This window comes from Pelodiscus sinensis, chromosome 1 (assembly GCF_049634645.1).
Source record: "Pelodiscus sinensis isolate JC-2024 chromosome 1, ASM4963464v1, whole genome shotgun sequence".
Classification (NCBI taxonomy): Eukaryota; Metazoa; Chordata; order Testudines; family Trionychidae; genus Pelodiscus; species Pelodiscus sinensis.
In genome coordinates this window covers 269,713,426-269,733,704 of record NC_134711.1, presented here as the reverse complement: position 1 = coordinate 269,733,704, position 20,279 = coordinate 269,713,426, and positions in this window count along the sequence as shown.

The window sequence follows — 20,279 nt, the reverse complement described above, 5'->3', positions numbered from 1 at the left end:
TAATTTTTGCTGGGTGGTCACTTCAAAAATTTTTGAAGTAGCTCCAGGTCACCCTGGAATGGGGCGGGGCCTGAACAGGAAGGGGCAGGGCCTAAACAGGAAGGGGCGGGGATCTCAGGGCAGGGGCAGAGCGGAGAAGGCTTCAGGTACTTCCCCACTCCTAGGCCCTAATTGGTCTGGGGGTGGGGGAACAGCAGGGCCTCTGTGGGTCAGATCCACCCACTTGGTGGGCAGGATATGGCCTGTGGAGGCTCTTTTTCCTACCCAGGGTCTATTGGCTAGTTTAGGCAGTTCCTTTCTGAGCTTGCTTATTTTTGTGAATCCCTTCCTTCAGTACCTAACCCTCCTTATATTGCTTGGATTATGACATTCTGAGACCCTAAACTATGTGAAGAGTAAGAGGCTCCATACCATAAAAATTAATTTATTATTTCCCAGAAAGGACATTGAATATATAAACACAAAAGCTTTGTTCTCACAGGAAAATTGTTACACAACGAATAAGGAAAATGTATCCTTTTTAGAAGAATACATGAAAAAAGGTTAGGTTAATTGTGTTAGGGAAATAAAATGTTTATCCAAGCTATATATAAAATACATTTACAAATGTTTATTCTAATGAACTTAAAAAAGAATGAATTGTTGGGGTTTTTCTTTTGCCATACTATAAAAATATAGTGAAGGTACCTGGAACTGATGGAGGAAAACCAATACAATGTTATCCTCCTTGAGAGCTGCTCAACCCAAGTCCATAAGGTAGACCTGTAAAGTCTACCATGGATAATGCATGAAGCAGAAAGCAGCATGCACACTAAAATACACAGTTGCACCTATGTACAGATCAAAAGAAGAAAGAACATGCTAATTCTTAAGAAAATAATGAAAAACAAGGGTGAAGGTATTATACAGCTGACTATGCTGGACTATAAACAGATGATGGTGACCTTCCAGCTAATATCAGCCAAGTGGAACACTATACATGATGCCAACAGAGCACGAGACTCATAGCAATATGAGTTTGGCAGGATTGATTCATGACACTGTTGTCCCCGACCTCACATTTTTCCCAATTTTATCAGCAGTGAAATCATTATTCATGTATTTATTTAAGTTAGGAAGGCAAGGTCAGAATTTTATCAGTAGCAGCTGGCAAACAAAATACTGTCTTAGGAGACTGATAGTATTTCTACAGGTAAGTCTTCTAATGCTACAAGTGCAGTTATAGATTCTTAATCAGCCCTGGCCTCCCAGCTGCCAATAATGAACAGTTAATAAAAGCTAATGTCAGGTTAAGGGCATTTATGTAGCCAGATGTGTTTGTTTTTGTTATATTTGATCAGAAATGCCTATATTGAGAGAGAATATTTTTTTTCCATATCTTCTTTATTTATCAACCAATTTTGATAATTTTTTAATGCTCCTCATATTGTGAGTGCCTAAACTGTGGCTTAGTTATTTTTTGTCTTAATTCAGCAAAGCTCTTCTTGCATATTATAGGAAGCCAGGGCTCCTAAATTGAGGCTGTGGATTCCATTAGGAGATGGGGCACTTAAACATTAGGCTCTGCAATACTGAGCCCTTAGGTGATATCACTGCTATTTTCAGTGTTAGAACGTCACAGCAAGTTTAAAAAAAAAAAAACCCAGGCCCTAAGCAATAAAAGTTTTAGCACTGAAAAACACCAGTGTAAGACAGTGCTTTATCACTAGATGCTGTGCTCCCGACAATAAAGCAACTATCCCTAATTGGTGGGGGGGTTTTAATCACAAGGAAAACTCTCCCCTGGAGATAAAGAATGACTACACTGCTCATATCACAGCACTGCAGCTCTATGTTACATATGCATTAAAAACAAAACAAAAAAATCTTTTCTATAGACTGGGGGTCTGCGATCTTTGCAAACCAAACAGCCAAACTACATCAAAATTCAGAACAAGTGGTCAACAAGCAGCCATATAAGAATGCCCATTTGCATGACTGAAAATATACAACTTAATATTGATAATTGACATGATGATTAATAATAGTATAAATGAAACATTATACTCAAACTATGTTTAATGGGACTTCTACTGCTACAGCTTTTTGCACATTTCTTTGAAGTTTACATCATAACTGGTCAAATTCAACTTCATGCATGGCTGTCTTCTATCAATCTTATAGCAGGGGGCTGGGAGAGTTGGGGTGCAGGAGTCAGGGTTAGAGTGTATGAGGGGCTCAGGGTAGGGGGTTGGGGTGTGTGGAAGGTACGGGAAGCAGGTCAGATGTTGGGGGTGAGAAGTAGAGGGGGGGGGCTTTACCCAGCTGGGGCTGGGCTGCTGCACTTGGCCAGCAGCGGCTGGTCAAGGGGCTGGACCAGGATCTCCACAGCTGGATTATGGCCTCCTCTTCTGTCTGCAGCAGGAGGAGGGGCTGCCACCAGTCCGGGGCCTGCCCTCGGATCAGGGATAGAGACAGAACACTGCGGCCAGATGGCAGCTGGGCCCTGATTGGGGCCTTGTTGGCGAGACTGCCATGGGAGCAGCCACACTGCAGCCCGGTCCCAGCACCAGCACATGTAGCAAACCACCTGCCCTAGTAGCAGTGTGCCAGGGCTGGAGAAAGGGCTATAGTGTGACTGCGGCTGCCACATTGGGACCCAGCTCCAGCTCCGGAACACGGGGCAGTGGGGACGGCCAAAAGAGCTGTATTTGGAGCTCATACTGAGCCATATTTGGCTCCTGGGCCATAGGTGGCTGACTTCTGATGTAGACTTCAGTGGGACCATCACAAGTGGAATGATGCAAGATATGACTCAATTTATAGGTCTGTTAATTAAATATGAAGTGTTGTACTTAATAAGTATATAAAATACACTATCTGGAAATACCCTAGAGGTATTCTTGTCATATTTGTTTTAGTGGAGTTTTTTTTCCCGGGGAACGGAAGCCCTAAGTAAAGGGCTGAGTTGTTGAATCTTTAACACAATCTTTTCTCCCAGTAGTTCAAGCCATTTGAGTTACAGTTTTAGAAAGAGGACCAAATTCCGCTGTAAGTGATCTGGAATACAATCATTGACTTTAAGTTCAAAGATCCTGGCTCAAATAGCTGTAACCAGTCTGATTAAAGATCTTTTCCCTTCAGCTCAAACATAGCTGCTAAATTCCTTCTGGTAGGCATTAACAACTGACTTGGTAAGGTGCCATGCTGACTTTGGTGGATCTCATTTTTAGGCATCTGTCTCTCTCTCTTCATTCTGAAAACAGCCTACATACCTATATTGTTTCATTTATTTTCTAGGCACCTGAAAGTTGATAAAATGCTAAGTATTACAATGTTTAAGTCCCTTTGTTGGATCTGGGCCTATACATTTCTTATACTAGGATACCTAAAAATAATTAAGTGCTTTTTGACTAGTCTAAGGAATGACATTCTTGGATTAATTGAACCCTTTTTTTTTCCTGGTGAACCCAATCAGTTTTGTGGCATATAGCCACTTAATAAATTCTACCCAGGCAAATGGCAACCTACTTCTACATTAAACCACTAGCTCAATGTGTCATAGTATCATAGCAGTTAGAGACAGGAAAGACATATTAAATAATCTAGACCATCTCTCAGTTAATTCAGGGTTGCTTACTATAATAACTTTTCAAGATTCTGTATAGAATTTGGTGTTAATACTCTTCCTCTCTAATTGCTAACTAATGGTTCTTATCTGCTTCTTTTAACTATCCAGTCTTTAGGTGCTTATAAACTATCATTTTTGCCTGTTACATACTAGCTTGGCTTTCCCTTTGATACTTACATACCTGCTATCTCCCCCCTCCCCCCGTTTTTTCCTCTCTCCCCCTCCTTCCCTATTTATTTTTAGTTCTAGACACCCAACACTCTGGTTATCTGAAGAAGTGGGCTGTGCCCACTAAAGCTCATGAGACCATCTTACATGTTTTGTTAGTCTTTAAAGTGCTACTTAACTTGTTTGTTAAGTTTATCCTGTACAGACTAACTCAGCTACCCCTCTAAAACTTTTCACATTCCAATTCTAAATGTCCAAAGCAATGGGGGTTCTGCAATTCCCCTGGGCTACGTCTACATTGGCCCCTTTTCCGGAAGGGGCATGGTAATTTTTGAAATCGCAATAGGGAAATGCGCAGGGGATTTAAAGATCCCCCGCGGCATTTAAATAAAAATGTCCGCCGCTTTTTTCCGGCTTTTAGAAAAGCCGGAAAAGAGCGTCTACACTGGCCCTGATCCTCCGGAAAAAGCGCCCTTTTCCAGAGGATCCTACTTCGAAGTAGGAATAAGATCCTCCGGAAAAGGGCGCTTTTTCCGGAGGATCGGGGCCAGTGTAGACGCTCTTTTCCGGCTTTTCTAAAAGCCGGAAAAAAGCGGCGGACATTTTTATTTAAATGCCGCGGGGGATCTTTAAATCCCCCGCGCATTTCCCTATTGCGATTTCAAAAATTACCATGCCCCTTCCGGGAAAGGGGCCAATGTAGATGAGCCCCTGGTGTTTGTGTCATTGTATAATGTCAATATTAGCACTAATTGCTACTTACAAGAACTGTGAATAGGATATTGCTAAGCCAGCTGTAGAGCCCATGGAACTATTATAAGAGATGTTGGAGTGGGTTAGGGAAAGCCCTAAATGACTTTAACCTGTATGCTATGTTTATATAGCAACAAGTGCACTATGGGCCTGTAGGAAGATTAAAGTATGTGTTTTCATTCTACAACATCTAGGATGTAATTGATTCTAAAGAAACAAACAATCTGTAAGTGTATATGATACAGCATTTCAATTACTTGATCATATAAAAATCCATTTCACATTATATGACCTCATTTTGCAACCTAATAGCTAAGGAAAGTATGTTATGAATTTCCAATACAAGACATATTGTAGTTTATAATCCATGCAGTGTGAGAGGTGCACTTGAATTATAACAGTGCGGCTGCATATTTGTATAATTATAAACATAAAGGACTCTTAATTTGCTTAGACTAATGCCTTGAGTAACTATGATTGTTACATTGCTTTTTAGTGTTATGTTAGGGAAAATGAGTATTCTTCCAATTATGATGCAATTAGATATTGAGTAAGTTTGCACAGGGTCTGGGGTTGGATCAAGGGAGAAATCTTGACATTTTCACAGGAAAATTATTATTCAGAATTTCCTTTTGTTTCCACAATGTGTAGTTCTATCTTTAAAAAAAAATATTTCTGCTCCTTCTCTTAAATCTTCTTCAGGCAAAGAAAAAAAAATCTGTACAATAGAAATTATCAAGTACACAAAGAATTTATCATTCAGCAATATATACGCCTACCTAATGTACAATATACTAGGAATATCAATATCAGTGATGAAAGCTTAAAGTAATTTGGATATAGAAATTGTTTAATTCCTTCAATGCCAATTAAGAGTGTATGTATTGTATGCTATATATGTAATAACAGTCAAGGATAGGAGGGGAAAAAACATGCAAAATGTGTTGCTTTGACTGTAGAGGGGCAAATCTAATAACATTGAGAGGTCTTTCTGGATAAGTTTATTGATATTTATTGAATAATTTGTCCATGCTGCACATCAAGTCTCCTTCCGTCTTCTCTTAATTCTGCTATGCTCTTCCCACCTCAAATTCCTCTCTGCCCAAAATACCTTAAACTCTTTTGGGGGGAAATTATCTGGTATCAAACATCAAGACATGCCATCTTGGAATGCCTAAACAACATGGACTCTTTTCCTTCTCCTCCTATCTTAAGTGCGCTTTGGTGCCTTTTTTAAGTTTGAGTGGGAACACAGGGTAGCATGTGATCATAAATATGTTCAGCAACCCGCTCTGAGTTCTTAAGGACTTACATGCCAGTTCTGAGGGCTGACCTTCTGTGTGTGGCTGAATCTGGAGGTGCTGCTGATGGTATTGCTGGAGAGCACAGCTGTCCTCTCAGCTCTTACAGATATCTTCAGAAGAGTACACTGAACATCATCCTCACTTTTCTGGTAGCTGGATGGGTAATCATACCTAAATGTACAGAGTGTGTTACCAGCTACCACTCTGACCTAATGGATCAATATACACCCACAGTGGCACAAGGAGGGGAATCTAGAGCCAAGCCATCACAGAACAGAGCTGTCATCACCTGATCCTGAAGCCCTTATCTATTTGAGTGCCACCTGGACAGAGTCAGAGATGTCCAACCATCATGAGGATACTTACAGTTGTAGGCTATGGTAGAGATCCATTTCTGATCTTCTATTCTCTCACCTGGATCCTGTCTTGAGAGAGGAAACTTACTTAGTCACAGGCAGATATCCATTCTACCTGTACTTAATCACAGAATCATAGAATCATAGAGCTGGAAGAGACCTCAGGAGGTCATCAAGTCCAACCCGCTGCCCAAGGCAGGACCAATCCCAACTAAATCAACCCAGCCAGGGTTTTGTCAAGCTGAGACTTAAAAACCTCTAGGGATGGAGATTCCACACCTCCCTAGGTAACCCATTCCAGTGCTTTACCACCCTCCTAGTGAAATTTTTTCCTAATATCCAACCTAGACCTTCCCTATTGGAACTTGAGACCATTGCTCCTTGTTCTGCCATCCGTCACTACAGTGAACAGCCTTTCTCCATCCTCTTTGGAACCTCCCTTCAAGAAGTTGAAGGCTGCTATCAAATCCCCCCTCACTCTTCTCTTCTGCAGACTAAACAAACTCAAATCCTTAAGTCTTTCCTGATAGGTCATGTGCTCCAGCCCCCTAATCATTTTCGTTGCCCTCCACTGGACCCTATCCAATGCGTCCACATCCTTTCTATAGTGGGAGGCCCAGAACTGGACACAATATTCTAGATGTGGCCTTACCAGAGCCAAATAAAGGGGAATAATCACTTCTCTGGATCTGCTGGCAATACTCCTCCTAATGCACCCCAATATGCCATTATCCTTCTTGGCTACAAGGGCAGACTGTTGACTCATATCCAGTTTCTCATCCACTGTAATCCCCAGGTCCTTTTCTACAAAACTGCTACTTAGCCATTCAGTCCCCAGCCTGTAACAATGCTTGGGATTCTTCAGTCCCAAGTGCAGGACTCTGCACTTCTCGTTGTTGAACCTCATCAGATTTCTTTTGGCCCAATCCTCTAATCTGTCCAGGTCACTCTGGACCCTATCCCAGCCCTCCAGCATATCTACCTCTCCCCCTATCTTAGTGTTATCTGCAAACTTGCTGAGGGTGCAATCCATCCCCTCATCCAGGTCATTAATAAAGATGTTGAACTTATCTTTGTATTACCTGTTGTGGGGTCCTTGCCTTACTCAAGTTCTTAACCTCTTTGATTTACCTCCAGGAGACCTTGTTTTGGGGCTATTGGTGGCTTAATAAACACCTGTTTGTTTTTCAACCCCATATACTTGTTTGTTTTATTTTAAGGGGATGACAACAATTCCCAATGATATAGTGGAGTTGGAGGGACATTTCTATAGTTTGTTTCCCCATCAGTCAAGAACCAATCAACAAAACTTCCTCTCATATTTCCCCTTGTTCTGCATGATGATACCTGTTCTTTTTGCATTCTTCCATTTCACACACTCTCTCCTACAAACCAGCAGCTGGACTCTTCCTTTCTCAGCATGCTGCCAGCTCTTTCATATGGTCTCAGCCAGTGTTGCTGAATTGATTGCCATTTGCAGTTTTCATGTACTCTGGGACTTCTGAGTCATCCAGCCCAGAATCCACTACATATCTCTAACCCCAGGGAAGATTTAACATATGCAAGATTAGAAGACAGAAGCTAAACCCAGATGAGGCTTTCAAACAAGCTGGCACTCCACAAGCATTTAGTGAAAGAGGAGGGAGAGAGGAGGAGGGAAAAGGAACTTAGTTGGAGTAGAGGTTCCTATTAATTGAATACGATGGTTACTTTCCCATCAGACTACAAATTACCAAAGATCAACTTGTTTGTCATTTTAGTATTTTGTGCCTTTAAAAAAAAAAAACCTGTTAGCTCATCTCAGGTTTTGACTTCCCATTTCTGTTACTGGAGCAAATGTTTTGCTTGTCACAGACATTAAGGTACACTTTACTGTGCAGTAACTGAATTCTTTTCTAAAAGAGCATTTTAAATTTGACACTGTTTCCTACATTTTTAAAGCAGTGGCCTCATTTTAAAAAGGTATTTTTAGTACAAATGTCACTACTGAAAAATATTAATCTGGAAAACTTAGTATAAAATGTTGCAATTTATTAAACATCTACTGTACAGATATCAGTTGTCACAAAATGCAGTCAGGTATCTTAGTGAGTCCTGGCATTCCAAAAACGACTTGTTTCAAGCAGGAAGTGTATTTTCTCTGTGGCTTGCTTAAAATTTTGTTTTAATAAAGTTCTTACGTTTAAAAATATATATTTGCCAATTTTCTCTCAAAGGACCATAAGCTAACTACTAATACCAACAGAAAGGCAAATGATGTGGTATGATAAACTCACTTACACTTAATTCTCCTGATACTTGAAAAGAAAGGAGAGGAAGTGGATTGAGGTATCTCAAATGTTATGGTGAATATTCTGAAAATTAAAAACCTCATCTTAAGAAATCTCTTAATTAAAAACACTGAAATAAAATCAATATCAATAACTAGTTAAAAATAGTGGACTAACCATTAATCCCTACTATACTTTAATATGTAAATGAATGATTCATTCATATTTTGCATTTTCTCTGACTGTTTCAATAGTAACTACAATATATGATCTTTTAGTATAATTTTAAGATCATTTTCAGAATAAAAATAAGAACAACACTTTGCAAAGAGATAGTTAGCAAAATCTCTCAAAAATATTCAGACCAAACTTTATTACTAAATCAAACAATATACATTTCTCTAATGGCAAGTTTCCATTATGAATAGCAATGGAGATTAGGAAGTTTACACATAGGAGGATCAAAAAGAAGCATATCTTATCTTAGGTATTTATAGGATGCCAATCATAGAATCCAAGCATTTTTTTTTCAGATAAGCATATAAAACAACAAATTGTACTCTGCTCTTTCCATCCTTAGGTTTAGCTGCTTGAGCACTGTTTTTTAATCCTCCTTTCCTCCCCTCTTTGTTGTTGCAGGGAGAATACTTAAATTACAAATAGTGCTTTTTCACTGAGAAAACACTGGCTGGGGTTGTGTGTTCCAAATATTCTAGTCTAGTCTACACAACAGTGTAGTTGCTTTGCCTCTGGCCTTAGAAAGTTACCTTAGAATGTCTATGGGACATATTTTCTAAAGAGGTCAGCATCCACAAATTGGGGCTGCTGGATGGTGAGCCCTTTTGAAAAATGTGTCCACTTAAAAGTTTGTGGATAAATAGCCACTGAACTCTCTTGAAAATCTAGCCACTTATTTAGGTGTCTAAGTGGGTGTTGGGTGCTGAGCTATTGGGAAGCTGAGTCTACAATCCCAGATTCAGCTCCATAGTAGAGCTAGTAGTGCAAATGTAAGATCATTTAACTCTCATTCTCCAAAGTTATATTATTTTAAATGTTGCAGATTCTTATAATGTTCCTTTCCCTTGAGCTAGGGACTAAAAACAATATTCTCATAAAATTTATACCCCTAGACTAGCCTCAAGCACAGCTGATGTTCAGCACTAAGTTACAGCTTCAAAATCTAAGAATTCAGAAGTTTTTAAATGGAGAAGTCTCTACGCTGTATTTAGCACACACAAAAATGTATAGCGAGAGGGAGAGAGACACAGAGAGAGTTCAGAGCAGCATTTTTGTTTAGAGGCTATATTTCGAAGGGTTCCAAAATTCACTGCAAGAGTCAGATTGACTTAACTTTTATAGGCTACATCAAGGGCTGGAAATAACTTTGTAGGGCAGAAACACCTCCAGAAATCCTACCTCAACCAACTCACATAAAGGGAAAGAGAAGGAAAAAATCAATTGTGTTTTAAAAATCTATTCAGTGTAAGTTAGTACTACAAAAAGGGAAATGTTCTGATCATAATGACAGGGTAGAATTAAGCTTTTTTGCGTGCCTTTGCTGTTGATTTCCATTCCTTAAAAAACCTGAATTATTTTCATGTGTAATCTTAACTCTGGTTTTCCTGAGTTAGCACCATGGCTGTGTCTACACTGGCAACTTATTCCGGAAAATCAGCCGCTTTTCCGGAATAAGCTGCGAGGTGTCTACACTGGCCGCTTGATTTTCTGTAAAAGCACTGACGATCTACTGTAAAATCATCAGTGCTTTTCTGGAAAAACTATGCTGCTCCCGTTCGGGCAAAAGTCCTTTTCCAGAAAACTGTTCCAGAAAAGGGCCAGTGTAGACAGCACAGATTTCCACAAAAAAGCCCCAATCGCGAAAATGACGATCGGGGCTTTTTTGCGGAAAAGCGCATCTACATTGGCACGGACACTTTTCCGGAAAAAGTGCTTTTCCGGAAAAGCATCCTGCCAATGTAGACGTGCTTTTTCTGGAAATACTTATAATGGAAAACTGTTCCGTTTTAAGCATTTCCGGAAAATCATGCCAGTGTAGACGCAGCCCATATGTTTTGGAAAAGCCTTTTACCCTAAATAATTGAAATGTTCTCTCAAGCTGCATCTTCATATAGTTTGTGTCTGAAAATAGAGAGGTGGTGTCTGAGGCAGCCTCAGTCCAGATAAGTCTTGAAATTAGATCTTGAATTACAGATGTAAATAGCCAATGCAGTCCATAGAGCTTCAATGTAAGGGTATGCCTTCACTGCAACACTATTTTGAAATACCTAGCACTATTTAGAAATAACTTAGTCCATGCCTACACAGCAGGCAGTTATTTTGAAATAGTGTCAAAATACTGTCACACTGGAGGACTTCTTATTCCAACTCCTGTAACCCTCATCATATGAAGAATAAGGGAAGTCAGAGGAAGAGTGCTCTATTTCAAAATAAGTGCTGTGTAGATGTCCCCTGTTTTGAAATAAGCTATTTCAAAATAAGATACACAATGGCCATAGCTCAATTTGCATATTTCAAGTTAGGTCCTGCAGTGCAGATGTGCCCTAATATGCTTCATAACTGAAACCCTCTTAAGTAAGTGGAGAGCTGTATTTGCCAGCAGCAGAAGCATAAAAGTGGTCTTCAGAAGTAATTCATACAGCTGACTCATCCACAAATCTTAGCCAGAGCAGGTAAGCATGTGACTTTTAAAAAAGGAGCTAAATTTTTGACCTTATCATCCGGTTGTTTTCCCCAGCCAGTCAACATTGACTTTTTCTTATATCCAAACTGAACTCCTGTCACCTCACTCTCACCACACCCCAATGCTTGAGTCTAGAAAAGCCAACAATGTTATCACGATTGGATGCCGAGATATAGAATGTAGTGAAAAGGAGTTATAAATTAAAACTGTCTTACATTCTTAACTCCAGTGGGTTCTACAAGGAATCAGCTACACTTTATTGCAGCCTTTGATGGTCAAACAACCTAAAATGAGTTATGGTCATGTGATCTAAGACAATTCTGCACAACTGCCTTCTCCCTGGATATCTGAAGCAACTTTGTTATTCTGATCTCCCCCTGTGCTAGAGTTGTTTTATTTCTGCTAGCAGATGACAGGTGCCATGGAAAGATATCTGTGCTCTTATGGTTTATATTATTGCCAGAAATCCTTGATAAAAATACGGCCTTATTATATGTGTAGTTATTCTTGCTATACCTTTCACAATGTATATCCAAAATGTGATATTCCTATCTATATAAAATCAGTCAGCACTTCCCTTTTATGTTTTTTGACAGGAACATGGGCATCATTCCAGGCAATTAGGGTGAGGAATGATTCCCAAAACAGATTCACTTCTACATCCATCCTTTGCGGAAATGAGATGTTTGTATTTTTCAGTCTCCTTTTATTTAACTTTCTTCTGATTTTTTTCAACAACATGGTCATCCAGTTCTATACCTGCTGTTTGTTAGTAAGCTGTTATTTTGAAACATATTCATCCCATGAAAAAGTGTGCAGAATCTCAAGAGGTGCAAATATCAAAGAGTCCAGTAAAAGGTAATACATTATTTACTCATAACAAGATATCCTTTCTACTGTCATGTCGATTATTATTATGATTAATAATACATAATTCTTCTTTAGTAATTTCCAGCCAAGGATCTCAAAGTGTTTTATAGGCATTAATGAATTAAGCAACTCTACATCTCTGAGACACAATTAAAAGTATTGTCCTTATATGAGAAAACAGCGTAACACTGTTGTGAAAATATCATCTGATATTTTAAAGAGCTGGTTAGACAAATACTTGTCAGGGATGGTCTAGAGGGTGCTTGGTCCTGCTATGAGTGCAGGGACTGGACCAGATGACCTCTTGAGGTCTCTTCCAGTCCTATACAGGCAGTCCCCGGGTTACGTACAGGATAGGGACTGTAGGTTTGTTCTTAAGTTGAATTTGTATGTAAGTCGGAACTTGTACATATTGTAGGGGAAACTCTAGCCAAACATTTCTCCAGAGCTCAGTTTTATTCTCCCACACCTCACTTCCCTCAGTCCTTTATTCTCAAGCTGAGGTGTCTGCTGAGAAAAGCCGCTCCACGTCTCCCTGGTCTGCTGGGGGGTGGGGGGGGGGCGCTAGCTTCGCATCTCCCTGGTCTGCTGGGGGGAAGCAGCTAGTGTGGGGTTGTCTCACGCCGTTTGTAAGTAGGGCTCCGATGTAAGTCGGATCCATGTAACCCGGGGACTGCCTGTAGTTCTATGATTCCAGATGGAAAATAACCAAGGCACAGAGAAATTGTGTCTTTTCCAAGGTTATAGAGAAAGTCTGGGCAGTCTTGGGAACAGAGCCTTAAATTTCTCTATTTTCACCTCTCTAACCACATGACATCTTTAACGTTAACGCCTGCCATCTCTCCCCTCCCCAATGCTTTTTGAAACCTAGATTGTTTTTAAATCAATGTACCTTCAACTTCCTGTCCCCAGCATTTAGTTCACAAAGTATTTTAATATTCCAAATACCTTGCATGCAAGCCACAATAGCTACAAGAGGATGTTGCAGATTTCTGAGGAGCTCTATGGTTCACTGAACATTTTATTTAATATGGAGATTGTATTCAGAGGTTTGGGTTTTTTTGATTTGCAGATATAACAAGCCCAAATGCTTCAGTTTCTAATGGTAATTAGTTTTCAACCCAGACAGTCTGTTTAGCTCTATATTTACTACCTTGTAAAGAACTATCACAACAAGCCCTAAAGCATTATTTTAAAATTAATAAGCTAAAGAAGGAAATTCTTTGCTTTTGCATAGCAACACTGGCTGTATTATACTTTTTGATTGTAAAATCCAGCTTTTGAATTATACGTTTACTAAATTGTGAAGCTAGAAAAAACTATAAAAGGCAATTATCAATGTTTCTTAATACCATAACTTACTAATGCAAAGTACATTTACTGTAAAGGAAACAAAGAGTTGTTTTGTGAACAGAATTCCTGTGCTTCGTGAGTCAGAAAGGAATAAACTTTGATGCACATACTTTCATTGTCATTCACAATTAATATTAGTTTCTGTGGTGGTTACAATAATTTGCAGCAGATTCCACTGCTGCTTAGAAAGTAGGAAATAAAGGTACATTATTTTTCTATTTTTTTAGTGTTTATTTTGTTTCTTTAATACAACACCAGAACATGAACAGAACATATCCTTGCAGCAAAGCTAGTAATTTGACTACTTCACTCATGGTTGATATTTTCAATCCAGCTTCTACAATGAATATGCACACGGAGGAGTCCCTCTTCTATTCACTTTCACTATGTCCTTTGTTGGCTCTGTCTGTCTTGCTGACTTCATCAAATTGGTGGGAAAAGAGCCTTCCTTGCCTCATTGTTATGTTTTTGATCTGCATTTGTTGTCTGGGCACCTTGTTTCTGATCAGCACCTGGGGAGTATAAAAGGCAGAGGAAAGCATTGCCTTCCCAAACTGTCAACCTGGCCCCACCCATACTCTGCTCCTAGAATGCCTACTGTAACTGCTGTAGAGTGTTGCTGCCCCCCAGTGCCCACCCTCCATGAGCTCCAGGGCTGGGGAGGGTGGGGCCGTGTGCCGTCCCACCTCCCCATGTTGCTGGGCACTTCTTCAGCAATGTCACACAGGCTGTGGAGGCTGAAAATATCCTCATCCTTCTGCCCACCCAATATGCATCATCAATATCCCCTACCTCAAGAAACTGGATAGAAGACATGATTGAGCTACTTACTCCCATAATGATTGACTATGTAGGGAGGAAAACTACCTAGAACACATTATATCTGCTCCTAACCTTAAGACATATCTTTGCCACCATCCTCCCTGGAGTAATCAGAATTAGGGAATAGACATGCTAAACAGGGCTGCCACCTCTCTATCAAAACCTGTCGAGCCAAAATACTATTACTTTTGGGATGTCAGTTTCTCACTAAACTATTTAGCATTAATTGACAACTTCTCTCACAGCCTAAGAGTCTTAATTGCAAAGTTAGCACTACTGCTAGTTTGATGCAGTGGAGTACGAGTGTCAAAGCTGGCAGTTCTGGAAATTAGTTGGTCTTACGTGAGGAAAAATTCAGAGGGCAAAAAATTCCTCATGTCAGGGAGAATTAAAAGCAAGTTGGACTGTAACCCTATTCTGTTTTACATGATTGCTGACAAATGAGGTCCAATAAAGTGTCCTATCATATGTTCTGAAGTGTATTGAAAGAGCTGAAATTAAGAAGCCTCAGATAGACTCCTTTATGGTTACAGCTGAAGGTTTCATGGAGCCAATCAAATCAAATAGAACCAGGTAATTGGATTAAATCTTGGAAAAATATATTGATCCCTAGGCGTGGAATGGGCCATACATTCTTTTGCTGGAGCAATTAACAAAGTTATAAAGTTATGAAAAAGTTCTTTTCAATTCTGACACTTCAGCAAACTAAAGATCCTCAGATATGGAAGAAAAAATAAAATAAAATGGTGCCAGCTTCTCTTTCTATACTCTGAAAATACAGATTTAATGGCACTTTTTTATATTTTATAAAGAAGAGTCACAGTTCAATGCATTTGTGGATTAAATTTGACCCAATGGAGGATAAAATTTTTTTAAAAATTGGTTAATCAGTTTCAAAGTTCTGAACTTTCAAATTCAGCAAATTGATGTTTTTCATTTTTTGGATCAGTTCAGATCTCATGTGTTCAAAGATTTGGGGTAACCTCTAATTAAAAACAATCTCAATTTATGAGATTATTGATTGAAATCTCAAATAGGTAATAAAAAAGTAGGTTCATGATGAACCATCTCAGATTCTGCCCATTCATTTTTAAATATCCATAAGTGCATAACTATTAAACATTCACTTCAAATTTAAGTTTTCATAGATTTTAAATAAACAAGTCTCATTTAAGTTTTGGTACTGTGATTTATTGTATGTAAGTCAGTGAAAGAAATTGCAGCAGTTTTATTACACTTAATGCATTAACATAAGAATAACATGTTGGCTATGTCTAGACTGGCCCCAAATTCCGGAAAAGGGATGCAAAACTGGTAAGTCAGCATAGGGAAATCCGCGGGGGATTTAAAAATCCCCCGCGGATTTAAATAAACATATCCGCCGCTTTTTTTCCGGCTTGGGGAAAAGCCGGAAAAAAAGCGTCTAGACTGGCGCGATCCTCCGGAATAAAGCCCTTTTCCGGAGGATCTCTTATTCCTACTTTCCTATTTTCAGTGTTTGTGTATATCAGAATCTGTATTTTTAACTTTTGTAATAACATCTTCCAAATAAGTTTAATAGTCATGTTTCATTATTTAATGAGTGTGACTCAGATGTATTTTATTTGGTAATAGTATAATTCACACCTCTGTCCAAAAAACCCATGCTAATGTTTTTAAACATTTAAGAACAAAAAAGTACTAAAACAAGGTAATACCTGCTCTACAGTATAAATGATCATAATATAATAAAGATAGGCCAATAAGAAGCAGTACAAGGAAACTGAACCTTTAAATCTAGAGGGAATCTTTAGTATCTATAAATTTGATAAAATATTATTTACAGTAATTGCATACATAATTAAATGTTATGTACATGTTTCAGTTACAATATGTCAAAATGGTAAAATAGAATCTGCTGCCAGACCATAACAGATTTCTCCCATAGGACATCTGCTCTGGATATTTCATTTTTGAAAATTAGGCAATTCTTTGTAGCTATAAAAGGTGTGAATGCATAACATTCTATTTGATTTTATACGGAAATTATGCAGTTATAACCCAATTTTCTTGCATCTTCCACAATATTTAGTAGAGATACTATTCTGACACAAAAATAAATATATAATAATCATATAATAAAGTAGAATATATAGAATTTAGAGTTGGAAAGACATTAAGTCATCACTCTGCCAGTGTGAGATTATTCCCTACAGTATATTCTCCAGTGCTCTGTACAGTCTAGTTTCTAGCACTTCTGTTGGTTAAGCTATTTTATAGCTTACCATTAAGACTGTTACCGTACAATATCATTATGTATTAGGTACTATATGAAACATGCTGGGCCCACAATGTTCTTTCTCAGCCCAGACTTAGTCTTCTTTAATCACAGTGAGCAGCCTCTAAAGTCACAGCTGATTCTTGCAGTCAAAAGGCCACACAACAGGAGGCCTCTCTTTAGTATGCCAGGAACCCACCTCATGCCACCAACTTTTGATTTCCCAGGGGGACTAAGTTAGGGAGTGGCAGTGACTGGAGGCAGAAGAAAAAGGAGATAACTAGGGTATGTCTAGACTACATGCCTCTGTCGCCAGAGGCATGTAGATTAGGCTACCTGTCATAGGAAAATGAAGCTGCAATTTAAATAATCGCTGCTTCATTTAAATTCAAATGACTGCCACGCTGAGCTGATCAGCTGTTTGTCTGGTCAGCATGGTAGTCTGGACACTCCGTGGTCGACATCAAAGGCATTTGTTGACCTCCCCGCTATGCCTTGTGGGATGAGGGTTACTGGAGAGGTCGACAAATGCCTTTGATGTTGACTGTGGAGTGTCCAGACTAGCGTGCTGAGCTGACAAACAGCTGATCGGCTCAGCATGGCAGCCATTTAAATTTAAATGAAGGGGTGATTATTTAAATCACAGCTTCATTTCCCTATGCCGGGTAGCCTAATCTACATGCCTCTGGCGACAGAGGCATGTAGTCTAGAAGTACCCTAGGAAACTCATTGAATTACTGCAAAAAAAAGGAGAGGAGCATTGGACAATATAGAGGGAAATGTTGAAGAAGTAAAACGGCAAAGATTTAAAAAACTAGAGATACACAGTGGTTAGACAGACACAATATTTGCAAGGGTGCATGTGATAATACAAAAATTCTCCACTTGAATTTTATATTTTCATAATAACAAATCCCATTCATAATCTGTATGTGTTGCCTTTAAAATACTGATGTGTATTGGTCTCTCATATCTGCGTATCAATACATTCAAATTCCATAACTTATGCCCATACATCATAAAATCTACTAGACACTGATAAAAGACTCACATTTTTTGTATTGAAAGGATTTCCATGCTTTATTTCTCCATACTAGAGAATTTCTCCTTTCAAAACAACAAGCTATTACACAATTGTTCGCTAGAAGCAATTAATTTATAAATGGGTACTTTCTAAAGTTAACAATTTCCTCTGGGTTATAACCTAATAAAATAACTATGGGTTCTGGGTTGAGCCTATATTTAGTTCTTTTGGAAATTCTGTTCCTTATTTTCCTCAAAAAATATTATTATATTATAGCATCTGTCCTTGGATACCTTTATAAATTTGGCAAGTACCATATCCATTTAACACATTGATAGAAGCACAGTAAGGGTATGTCTAGAGAGCACAGTTATTATTTCAAAATAAATTTGAAATAACGGATGGCTTATTCTGACTTCTGTAAACCTCATTCCATGAGGAATAATGCCTATTCCAAAATAGCTATTTTGGAATAGCAGTCGTGTGTTATTTCAAAATAGCTTCTCCCAAGGACCATTTAAAGTAATTTCACCCCAGTGCCTCCCAGGGCTCTAAATAAAGGTAGCACGTCCACATTAGGGAGGCCTACTTCAGACTAATTTTGAGACTTCCCTATGGTGTAGACATGCTGTTTCAAAATAAGCTGTTTCATAGTATTTCTTCTGGACTAGATTATTTCAAAGTAAGCGTTCAGTGTAGACATGCCCAAAGGGATTGGCGCAATTTCACAAGTCAGTGGGAGAGCTTAAAACAAAACCTAGAGGCTATGTCTACACTGCCCAGTCTTGCGCAAGAACATATGCAAGTTAGGTGTGACGATGAATATCACCGCACTTCCTTTGCATGCTTAATGAGGCACCATTTTTGCGCAAGAGGCTTTTGCACAAGAAGGAACAGTCTACACTGTGCCTTCTTGTGCAAAAGCCCCCTCTTGCACAAGAGCCATTCTGTTGCTTATTTTCAGGCAGAATGCCTCTTGCTCAAGAGAGGTTTATGTGCAAGAAGAGCAGTGTAGACTGCTCCTTCTTGCACAAAAGCCCCTTGTGCAAAATGGTGGCTCATTAAGTATGCAAATAAGGTGCAGTGATATTCATTGCTGTGCCTCATTTGCATATGTTCTTGTGCAAGACTGGGCAGTGTAGACATAGCCAGAGAGTTTTAAAACAGAGCCAAAGAGATGACAAAGAGGGCAGAATTCTAGTGATGGCCCCTTTATTACAAAGGAAATTTAACACGTTTTTTTTTAATTGAGAACAAAATTGGAGAAAGTCAAATAGACAAGATAGACAGACACATTTGCAGAGGGGCAGGAAATAATTACACTGCAGAAGTGAAAAGATGGACAGAGGCTCTTTATAATTCTAGTGGGAAGTTGGGGAGTGAAAGCAGACCATCAATTTTATCTTCCTGCCACAACCATTGAATTGGCAGCTGAGAGAACAATGACATATAATGTTACCAAACACATCTTCAGCTGTTACTGTTGCATTGGTATAAAATGACCTGAAACATTTATTCTTTTTGCAGTCTTTGCCACATCAGTTCAATTTGTTCATGACATGCAAAAAGTTTGAACTGTGTTTTGCTTCTTAGCTCTTTTCCCTTGTTAGTTTAATGCCCTCCAACCTGTTCCTAGTAGTCTTCGACAGAGAAAATTTGCTCCTCTACCTGGGAGCTGCAGGCAGCTCTCTCTAGTCCTAGAATGTGACCTAGTGTTTCACAGAATCCAATACCTTCAACTTCACAGCCTCTTGTGTTCTGCCTTCTTGCTTATAGGACTGGAAAGAGCTCTGGGTTTGTCTACACTGCAAAGTTAATTCGAACTAACGGACATTAGTTCGAATTAACTTTGATAGGTGCTACACTAGCGCTCCGCTAGTTTGAACTTAATTCGAACTAGCAGAGCACTTAGTTCGAACTAGGTAAACCTCATTCTACGAGGACTAAGCCTAGTTCGAACTTACTAGCTCGAATTAAGGGGTGTGTAGCCCCTTAATTTGAACTAGTGGGAGGCTAGCCCTCCCCAGCTTTCCCTGGTGGCCACTCTGGCCAACACCAGGGAAACTCTATTGCCCCCCTCCCAGACCCGGACCTCTTAAAGGGGCACGGGCTGGCTACGGTGCCCGTGCCAGGTGCAAGCCTGCCAGCATGCAGCTAGCAGACCCTGCACCTGGCACGGCTCGAGCCAGCCACCCGATGCCCTCCAGCCCTCCCCCTCTTCCCAGGACCAGGCTGGCGGCTCCCGGGAGCTTGCCCGGGACTGCAAGAGGCGGGCACCCGCCTGGGCTAGTGCGGACATCGTGGACCTCATCCACGACCTCCGCACTAGACACAGGAAAGTGGCCGTCTAGGGCAGGAGAGCTGCCAGCCTGGCCACCCAGGAGCTGGTGTGCATGAAAATCAAGTGGGTCCACTGAGACCCCCAATCCTGAGCCCTGAGCTTACAATGACCGTACTGGGTCAGACCAAAGGTCCATCTAGCCCAGTAGCCTGTCTGCCGACAGCGGCCAACCCTAGGGACCCTGGAGGGGATGGACTGAAGACAGTGACCAAGCCATTTGTCTCGTGCCATCCCTCTCCAGCCTTCCACAAACTTTGGGCAGGGACACCACTCCTACCCCCTGGCTAATACCACTCCATGGACCCAACCTCCATCACTTTATCTCACTTCTCTTTAAACTCTGTTCTAGTTGTAGCCTTTACAGCCTCCTGCAGCAAGGAGTTCCACAGGTTGACACTTTGCTTTGTGAAGAACAACTTTCTGGGTATGTCTACACTACCCTCCTTGTTC